This window comes from Vulpes lagopus, chromosome 5 (assembly GCF_018345385.1).
Source record: "Vulpes lagopus strain Blue_001 chromosome 5, ASM1834538v1, whole genome shotgun sequence".
In the NCBI taxonomy this organism is placed as follows: Eukaryota; Metazoa; Chordata; class Mammalia; order Carnivora; family Canidae; genus Vulpes; species Vulpes lagopus.
Genome location: NC_054828.1, coordinates 62,345,681 through 62,356,791, shown reverse-complemented (window position 1 = coordinate 62,356,791; position 11,111 = coordinate 62,345,681).

Sequence of the window (11,111 nt, the reverse complement as noted above, 5' to 3'; positions counted from 1 at the left end):
ATAAATAAAATCTTAAAAAAAAAAAATCTACAAAATGGGAGGCCTAGTACATTTCAAGCATCTATTTTTCTTTTAATTAATATTTTACCCTTTTTCACTGTCGAAACATGGGGAATCTAACTTAATAGTTTTTTTTTTTAAGATTTACTTATTTATTTATTCATAAAAGACAGAGAGAGGCAGAGACACAGGCAGAGGAAGAAGCAGGCTCCATGCAGGGAGCCCGACGTGGGACTCAATCCCGGGACTCCAGGATCGCGCCCTGGGCCGAAGGCAGGTGCCAAACCGCTGAGCCACCCAGGGATCCCCTAACTTAATAGTTTAAAAGTCCCTCTATTGAGACACCTGGGTCTTAACCTTCCAAAACTATTACATGGGAAGAAGTTTATCCTACATTATACTTATTGACCTGGTGCTCTTGTTACCACACCACACTGCTGTGTGTGGTGTGTGCACATCAGAGAATGTGGACATATAAACCCTCACAGAATATTTCACACAGAGCCTTCGTCATTGGATAACCTATACCCAGAAAGTCTGGTTTTTTATTCTTCCAAAGCAGAGCTTGCTAGTCAGTAGTTTGGAGATGAATAACCTGTTTCCAGAAATCTTTTTACTTACAATCTAATAAAATATGGGATGCCTGGGTGGCCAGTTTGGTGCCTGCCTTCAGCCCAGGGCATGATCCTGGAGTCCCGGGATCGAGTCCCATGTCAGGCTCCCTACATGGAGCCTGCTTCTCCCTCTGCCTGTGTCTCTACCTCTCTCTGTGTGTCTCTCATGAATAAATAAAGTCATAAAAACAAACAAACAAAAAAAGTCTGATAAAGTCTTTAGATGAGAAATTACCCTATTCTAAAGACATTACTTAAATACATTGTCTTATAAAGGTTCCTGGCTGGCTCGGTTGATGGCCTACTCTTGATTTAGGCTCAGGTCATGGTCTCAGGGTCCTGGGATTGAGCCCCACATCGGGCTCCGTGTCAGTGGGAAGTCTGCTTGAAAATTCCCTCCCTCGCCCCCTCCCCCTGCTAAAGGGTACACTTTCTCCCTCTCTCTTTCTCACTCTCTAAAATAAATCTTTTTATGAATGAATGAATGAATGAATGAATGAATGAATGCCTTATACAATTATATCCCCTCAAAAGCAAGAACTATTTCTATCCTGTCTCCCGTGTTTGACACAATATTTTGAATAGTGGGCAGTTAATACTATTTTTCTTACTGAATTGACTTATGAAGACAGCCATAGGGATCTGAATTGGATGAATTGACTCTTAGAAATCAGCTAATCCCTTGTTCCAGCTTTTTGTGTAGATTGATGGATTGTGGCCACCTACAAAAGATAGCTCAACATCAGGTCCCTGCTGCCACTCATCAATATGTTATTGTCTAAAGGTGCCACAGAAATTTGTCAAGGGTTCCCTACATACCTCTATCCCAACCAACCCCACATGAAAACTTAAATGGTCTCAAGGCAAGACTACTGATTGATATTCTAATACTAATCAAGCAAAAGCTCTCAAATAATAGCTTTACCACCCTGTAACTTGACCTCACTCTCCTTTATTTCTTCTCTATCTTCCCACCTTACAAAGCAGTTAAGTTATAGCAAAGCACAAACTAGCATGAAATAAAGTCACAAATCTGAATTCAGTACATATTTTAAGCACCTCGTTAATCTATGGTCTTGAAGGGGAAGAATGGGTAAAAGTATATGAGAAAATCCACATTTGATGGCCTGGAGCCATTCAAGTCAAGTTGAGAAACGTTAGCTACGTGTGAAAAACACCTCGCTCGGGGCCTGGGCGTCCGATGGGGTGATCACGGGACTGTGGCAGCAGACCTTGCTCCTGCCGCTGACAGCTCTGTGGCTCTGAGTGAGCCACTTGTGATTTCTTATCTGCAAAACATAGAGATCAGACTTGATCTTAAAGATTCTTTCCAGGGTGCCTGGGTGGCTGGCAGTTAAGCATCCGACTCTTGGTTTTGCCCCAGGGTCCTGATCTGCGGGGGGGGGGGGGGGGGGGGGGGGGGGGGGGCGGATCTCAGGGTCGTGAGATCAGGCCCAAGTCTGGCCCTGTGCTCAGTGCGGAGTCTGCTTGGGACTCTCTCTCCCACTCCTTCTACCCCTCCCCAAAACCACCCCTTGAGTGTGGACTCTCACTCTCTCTTGCTCTCTCTCAAACAAATAAGTAAATCTTTAAGATCGTCTATTTAACTAAACACTCACTGGGCCCTTTCAAACTGGAAACATGTAGCTTTCAATTCTAGGAAATTTTCTTGCATTATTTCTTTGAGAATTCCCTACCCTCTGAGTCTTCTGTTCTCTTTAAGGTTATCAGCTCTCCTAGTCTCATCCTCTAACAATTTCTCCCCTGGGCCACCTCTTTGACTTTTCTTTTTTTTTTTTTTTTTTTTTAAGATTTCATTTATTTATTCCTCTTTGACTTTTCATCCTGCATTATCCTAGCAGCTGGCTGTGGGCCCCATGAGGATGGAAACATGTCTTACTCCCTATCCCCAGTCCCTTTCCCAGGACCAAAGAAGTTCTGGACAATTACCTATAAACCTAATAAACTCTAGAGGGACCAGAAGTACTTCTTTTCAGCTTTGGAAGCTCTTAATTATATAATGACTTAAGAAAAACAAATATCGGGGGAAAAGGGACTGAAAAGTAATGAACTTAAAAACAATTGCAGTCTGTTCTGACTCATAGCATCTGGGCTGGACTGCTGTTTGCTTTTGTGCATGCTGTGAAGAAAGACTTGGCTAAACAGATTATTTGAGAAGTAGTTGGGATGTTAAGCTGGTTAAGAAAGCAAGCTTTTTGTAAGTACTTTATTAAATTATTTTTAACAAAGACCGTTGCTAATTATAAAATTAATGTTCACTGATTTTATTAAAAGGAACTGAGGGGTGCCTGGCTGGCTCAGTCAGTGGAGCATGTGATTCTTGATCTCAGAGTTGTAAGTTTGAGCCCCACGTTGAGTGTAGAGATTACTAAAAATATTTTTTTTATTTTAAATTTTTTTTAAGATTGTATTTATTTATTCGTGAGAGACACAGACAGAGGCAGAGGGAGAAGCAGGCTCCCTGTGGGGAACCCCATGTAGGACTCAATCTCGGGACCTTGGGATCATGACCTGAGACAAAGGCAGATGCTCAAGTGCTGAGCCACCCATGTGTCCCTATAATATAAAGTTTATATCAGACTTCTAAATACTGGTTACTCTGGGAGTGAGATTGGAAGTTGGAACAGGGGAAAATGAACTTTTCTTTTTAGTGTCTTTTTTTTTTTTTAATAAGATTTATGTATTTGAGAGAGAGCACACACACTCAAGGTGAGGGGAAGGGAGACAGCAGACTTGTGAGGAGCCCTTCTGGGGCTCCATCCCACAACCCTGAGATCATGACCTGAGCCAAAATCAAGAGTTGGATGCTCACCCAGCTGAGCCATCCAGGCACTTCTACTCTCTATTGTTTTTATGGCTTAACTTAAAAAATTAGTTAGCCATAGCTAATGAGAACAAAAAACTAATTAGGAAGTCAAAATCTTTTGCAGGATGGATTTCAATTCAGCACATTCTATGGTTGGCAGCACACTCACTGGCCTTTGATGTACTCTATCATAAAAGATTCTGTGCTCAATGAGTTTGAGAAACACTACATACCATATCTCTTTGGAGACACCCCACATAAATTCAAGTTGTTGGGGTTTTTTTTTTTAATTCAAGTTCTGCAGTAAAGAAAACTATTTAACTTTATTGAACCATTATTCTAAAACTCATCTTCATTTAATTTTGGCTTCAGTGTATTTACTTTTATTGTCTTTTTCTTTCTTTCTTTCTTTCTTTCTTTTTTTTTTTTTTTTTTTTTTTTTTTTTTTAGATTTTATTTATCCATGAGAGACACAGAGAGGCAGAGACACAGGCAGAGGGAGAAGGAGGCTCCTCGCAGGGAGCCCGATGTGGGACTCGATCCCAGGACCCTGGGCCTTGAGCCAAACGCAGACGCTCAACCGCTAAGCCACCCAGGTGTCCCTCTTTCTTAATTTTTTTTTTATTTAAGTAATCTCTACACCCAACATGGGGCTCTAACTCATGACTCTGAGATCAAGAGTTGCATGCTCTGACTCTGACTGAGCCAGCCAGGCACCCCTATTGTCTTTTTTTCCTAATAGGACACCCACTAGACACCAAGAACATATTCAAGAGAAGATGTGGTACAGGATGGGGGGTGGTGAAAGATAAGACAAATGCCATTGTATGACCCAGTTACTTATATCACCAAACATCATCTGGAGGGAACACATATTGGAAAATGCTTGCAGATTCATTACTTTTCTTCCATAACTAAAAGCTTGAAACTTCTAGAAGTCACAAGGTTGATCCTACATGGGCACATGACTTGAAGACATCTCTCCCAACTTCATCGCATTATTTTCAAAAATAGATTAGCTCTTAGGGTAATAGAAATCAGACCAGTGTTCACCTGGCAAGAGGTGAGGAGGATTGACTACAAAGGACCATGAGAGCGATCCCTGGGTGGCTCAGTGGTAGAGCGCCTGCCTTTGGCCCAGGGTGTGATCCTGGAGACCCAGGATCGAGTCCCACATCGGGCTCCCTACGGGGAGCCTGCTTCTCCCTCTGCCTGTATCTCTGCCTCTCTCTCTGGTCTCTCATGAATAAATAAATAAAATATTTTAAAAAAGGACCATGAGAGTTGATGGAAATATGTTAAATCTTCACTGGGGTGGTGGTTACAGAGGTGTGTACCTCAAAACTTATGCAACTGAAAACCTGTACATTTCCTTGTATGTAATCTATACCACCAGGAAGTTAACCAGGATATTTATGTACTCTGAAGAGAGTAAAATCAGAGCAGCATTGCGACGAAGAGCTCTGGTATTAGAACCAAACTGCCTAGGTCCATAATCCCACCCTACCACCTTCCATGTATGACCTTGGTCAAGTTCCTCAGTCTCTCCCTAAAATGGGCATCCTAATAGTACTTCCCTTGTAGAATTATTTGTGAAGACTAAGTGAATTGATAGAAATAATGTATTTACATCAGAAACTGTCACAAAAGTATTCGACATAGATACTAGCTTCTCCTTCTGGTTATTTTTTTTTTTTAAGATTTTATTTATTTATTCATGACAAACAGAGATAGAGAGAGGGGGGCGGGGGCAGAGAGAGAAGCAGGCTCCATGTGGGATTCTGGGTCTCCAGGATCCCACCTCGGGCCAAAGATGGCGCTAAACCACTGGGCCACCAGGGCTGCCCTCTCCTTCTGGTTATAATGGTGCTTTCAGAAAAGCTAATTTTTGATCCCTTAAAGGAAAAAAAGTGCGTATTGTACGTTTCCAGACTGGAAGCCTAGATATACGTGTTAAATATGAATGTGGTATTTCAGTTCTCTGGTTTTCTGTTGCTATTCCTGCCAGCTAAAAGTATATTGAGGTCATTACTGAAAAGAGGACACTGGGAAAAAAAAGAGAAACCAAATAACTGGTTGAAATAGTGGGTGTTGGTAGTCTCTGAAGAGTCTACATTAAAGTCTTAAAATAGACGTATTTGAAATGTCTATGAGCCCAGCAACAAATGCAAAAATAGACAAGTGGGACTACATCAAAGTAAAAAGTTTCTACACAGCAAACAATCAGTAGAGTAAAAAGGCAATCTGTGGAATGAGAGAACATATTTGCAAACCATATACCCCATAAGGAGTTAATTTCCAAAATATATAAATAACATCTACCACTCAATGGAAAAAAAAAAAAACTAATTACCCAATTTTTGAAGGGGCAAAGGACTTGAATAGACATTTCTCCAAAGAAGACTTACGGATGGCCAACAGGTACGTGCAGAGGAGCTTGGTACCTCCCACCATCAGGGAAAGGCAAATCAAAACCACAATGAGATACCACCTCCCACGTGTTCGGATGGGCATTATCAAAGAGAAAAAAAGCAAGTGTGGATGAGGGTGTGGAGAAACTGGAACTCTTATACTCTGATGGGACTACAGTATGTGCAATGAGATAGAAAATAGTATGGAGGGGCCCCTGGGTGGCTCAGTCGGTTAAGCATCTACCTTTGGCTCAGGTCATGACCTCAGGGTCCTGGGAGCGAGCCCTCTATTGGGCTCCACACTCAGCGGCAAGGCAAGTCTGCTTGAGATTCATTCCCTCTGCCCTTCTTCCCTGCCTCCCACACTCTCCCTCTGTCTCTCTCAAAAATAAATAAATAAATAAATCGTTACCTCCCCCCAAAGAAGGAAAATTGTAAAGTAGTATGGAGTTTTCTCAAAAAATTAAAATAGAACTTCCCAAGTCCCAAGTTGCAGCTTCCCAAGTCCCAGTATTAATTTCCTCCAAACGTGAAATCAGGATCTTGATTTTAGCACGCCCATAGTCATTGCAGCACTGTTCACAATAGCCAAGGCGTGGAAACAACCTAAGTGTCCGCTGACAGATGAATGGATAAAAAAGTGTGATAAATAAATATATATGTATATTTATATGTGATAAATACATATAGATGATTGATAGATTAGATAGATGATAGATGATAGATAGATAGATGATAGATAGATGATAGATAGATGATAGATGGATGATAGATAGATGATAGATGGATGATAGATGGATAGATTGGACCCAGTGCCACTTCCTTGTAGCCTCCAATGTTAGGGACCAGCCCCCATCCGTTCCCTGTAGTCGCGCCCATGCCGGGCGTGCCACTCACACGGACGGATGGGGGTTAGAGCAATGGGGAGCTGAGGAATGCTGCTCTTTGATGGGGAAGTGTGTCCCCCACTCCTTGGACGGTGGCAAGAAAGCAGCATCCCTCCTGTGAGGCTGAGCTTGGGCTCCTGATCAGATGATGACATCTGCGGCTCTCCCAGCTGGGCCACATCCGCCCTCCATGCGTCCTCTGTGTCAGCGGGGTGTGCTAATCACACGGAGACTCTGAAACATCGGTAGGTCGGCCTCGGCCAAAATTAAAGCCAGAGAAGTCTTTTGATTTTGAAAATCCTAACCTGCGGATGTAATGCAGACCGATCACATGTGGGCCATAAACATGCTCAGAGGAGGAAAGACTAGAAAGTCCACGGGTAGCGGGATCATGGGTTATAATTTTCTTCCTTCCACGTGTCTTATGGTTCAGTTTCCCAAAGCTTCATCCTGGTCATTACCATTCATCATTTTGGGGGTGATGAGTCTGCGTCCGTGGCCTAAACTGCAACACCACAGGTCTCCTTATTCCTCACCCCATTTTATTCTGATCAAAGAAGCTCAAAGGCTTTCAAAGCTTAGTGGCTTGTCCAGGTCCCACGGCTGGGGGTGGCAGGGGCTGGGGATGCGCCCGAGTCTGAGCGCTCCACCCGCCTCTGGGTGCCCTGCTCCAAGCTGGGAATACAGCCCTCCCGCGCTGGGCTGACCCCCTCCAGAAGGGAGGAGGAGTGTGAAATTGTACAAAGTTCGACTTGTGAAGCTTCAAAATCTTAATTTTACACTTGTAAGTTCCTTGGAAACAGCAGGCTCTTTTGGAACCCACGAGGCACGAAAGCAAATGCCTTTGGCAATGCCCTGTGTTTCCTGCGACGCGGTTTTCCAGATGGATCCGGGCCGTGCAGTCAAAGTAGAGCAGCTCCGAGAACACCAAGGAGCCTGGGTGACAGGATGCAGCCTCTCCAGGCTCGAAACTACCTTCCTTCCTTCCTTCCTTCCTTCCTTCCTTCCTTCCTTCCTTCCTTCCTTCCTTCCTTCCTCCTTCCTTCCTTCCTTCCTTCCTTCCTTCCTCCTCCTTCCTTCCTTCCTCCTTCCTTCCTTCCTTCCTTCCTTCCTTCCTTCCTCCTTCCTTCCTTCCTTCCTCCTCTTTTCTTTTCTTCTCTTTTTTTTTCTTTTCTTTCCTTTTCTTTTCTTCTTTTCTTTTCTTCTCTTCTCTTCTCTTCTCTTCTCTTCTCTTTCTTCTCTTCTCTCTTTTCTCTTTTCTCTTTTCTCTTTTCTCTTTTCTTTTCTTTTCTTTCTCCTTTTTTAGGAGCATATAAAACAAAAACAAATTGCAACAGGACTTCTGCTCTCCAGATGTCAAGTCTACTATTTTCCTCTCAGCCCCTTGGGCGGGGGGCGAGAAACTGGCAGCGCCTGTCTCAGCTCATCCAGCCACCATGCAAGGCCGTGGTAGGATGTGCTCAGCGCTGTTGGTGAAATGGTTAACTTTTTTTTTTTTTTTTTTAAGATTTTATGTATTTGTTTGAGAGAGAAAGAGCAGGGGGAGAGACAGAGGGAGAGGAAGAAGCAGGCCCCCTACTGAGTAGGGCACCTGACTCCAGGCTTGACCCCAGGACCCCGAGATCATGAGCCATGACGGAGCCACCCAGGTGTCCCTGCAGTGCACATTTTCAATCCCGGGCCTACCTGCCCCCTCCTCCCACCAAGCCCACCTGCACACATGGCTCTTGCCGAGGCACTTTGCGCATTGGCCACCATCAGAGGGTCGGCGATCGCCTCTTACACCTTGTGTCCAGAGCACTGAGACCTGCTGGTGAGGGGGCCGCGCAACCCAAGGCACAGGAGCCCACGAGTCTCTGCCATCCCACCCGAAGGTATCCTCTTGGCTGCATCTCAAGGGCCGGCGGCCTCCTCGGTCTCAGCTAAAGAGGCCAGGGACACAGAAGTTTCTGTGTCCTGTCTGGGGTTTAAGATGCAACAAAGTAAAAAAAATAAAAATAAAAATAAATAAAAAAATAAGATGTAACAAAGTATACCACCTGACAATCCGGTTCCCTGGGAAAGTGGGGAGGGAATATCGTCCTCTCTGTCCCCCCCATTACTCTGGGCCTCTGAACCCCTCTGAGAATCCAGGAATAGTGTTGCTTCTAGACTCACTACCTTCCCCAAATCCAGGGTGGGGGGCTTGGTGGTGGGCGGGGGGCGGTGCTGATTGATGTCTGGGCAAAGATGCCCATATTTTTTAAAATTGCCACCCTGTTCTTTCTCTGAAATCCCTGTCTCCTCTCACTTGCTGCAAAGAATGGGTTTCCCAACACAGGCATTGCCTCCCGGACAAAGATGTTCCCTAAGGTCCCAAACAGCTCTTCCGCTTTGCCCCACAAATCCACGAGCCTGTGACACCAGCTTCATTTATTTGCTCATCAAGCTTGCTCCATCGGTGTGTGAAAATGTTTGCAGTAGTCTTTTATTTTTTTTTTCCTTAAGATTTTATTTATTGTGATGCCTGGGTGGCTCAGTGCTTGAGCATCTGCCTTCGGCTCAGGTCGCGATCCTGGGGTCCTGGGCTCCAGCCCCGCATTGGGCTCCCCGTGGGGAGCCTGCTTATGTCTGTGCATCTCTCTCTGTGTCTCTTGTGAATAAATAATATCTTTACAAAATAAATAAAATAAAATAATAAATCTTGTAAAAAGAAAAGAATTTTAAAAATTAATGCAAGGGTACCTGGATGGCTTGGTCCGTACACCATGCAACTCTTTTTTCTTTCTTTTGAGCATGTGACTCTGAATCTCAGGGTTGAGAGTTCAAGCCCCACATTGAGCCTGGAGCCTACTTGAAAAAAAAAATGCATATAAAGTGCAAGGTTCCCAGCACATTCAGTAAAAGACAGCTTTTGTGTTCCATCCAGCACTTCCCAAACTTCACTCATTCACAGGCCACTGTCACAATTTTTGTCTTGCCTGGGTAACCCTCTACTGGAGTTTATGTAATACTGGTTACTAAATAACTCGCCCTTTTTATTTAGCATCATCCTAAAAATCGATACCTGGGAAATAATTGATGTGATGTACTAACATTTTTTTTACACATTAAAATTAATACATAACTACCAAAAATCTAAAACTCTTGTTTTAGGTACCGCCATGATATGTCTACCACCAGTGGGAAACACTGGTCTAATCCAACTTCAGCTCAGGAAACAGACTCAGAAAGGCTCAGTGGATTTTCCAAGGTCACACAGGGAATTGTTGGAAAAGCCAGAAATAGAGGAATTCAGATCTCCTAACTAGGGCAGGACTCTGTATCACATCAAATGGATGATTTTGCAGGGTTCTTAAAACACACCGCGGGGGGCGGGGGGGGGGGCGGGGGGGGGGGGCGCAGGCAGGGGTGCCTGGCTGGCTCCGCCCCGGTAGACCATGCAACTCTTGATCTCAGGTTTGTGAGATCATGCCCCATGTCCTGCATACAGCTTGCTTAAATTAAAAAAAAAAAAAAAAAAAAAAACATTTTGAAATGTACTGGAAAAGGAACATTCTTTTGTTAGTCTGAGGTCAGGAAATTGGAAATAACTTTTATATGTCAAACTGGCTACGAAGACAACCTCCATTCAGCATTAAGCAGAAGAGGACGTGCAAAGGGCAGGTTCACCTCACTGCATCCCTCCCTGCTCCCTCCCTGCTGCTGGCTCACAGGACTGGAGGCCCAGGAGCTGAGCCCTGGTGGGGCAGTGGGCCTGCCGGCAGCTGGTGACGCTACAGATAGGGTCTGCGTGGGGCAAGAGAGCTAAGGGACGAGCTCAGGTTCAGGCGGGCTGGGGTCTGATGTTTGCCGCTCCAGGCTTGTCCTCCCGTAAATCACTTTGCCCCCCTGAACCTCGCTGCCCTCTGTGTAATGCCCTCATAGGGTTCCTGGGAAAGTTAGGTGCCATCTAGAGACAGTGCAGCAGGGGTCGCTTTTTTTTTTTTTTTTTTTTTTTTTTAGCAAGGGAAAGAGGGGGGTTGGTGGAGGGGCAGAGGGAGAGAGAGAGAGAGAATCTGAAGCAGGCCGCATGCCCAGCACGGCTCCATCTCAGGCCCTGAGAGCATGAGCTGAGCGGAAATCTACAGTCAGGCTCAGGGGTGATTTTATTTTTACTTTGCTGTGCATTTTTCTAGACTGAATAATCGTATGCAATGAAATACAACTAGATTTTAAGCTGCAGGTTTAAAAGAGTAGGGTATAGAAAACCTGCCATGGGGGCCCCTGGGGGCTCAGCAGTGCAGCATCTGCCTTGGGCTCAGGGCCTAACCCTGGGGTCCTGGAATCAAGTCCTGTGTCGGCCTCCTGCAGGGAGCCTGCTTCTCCCTCTGCCTGTGTCCCTGCCTCTCTC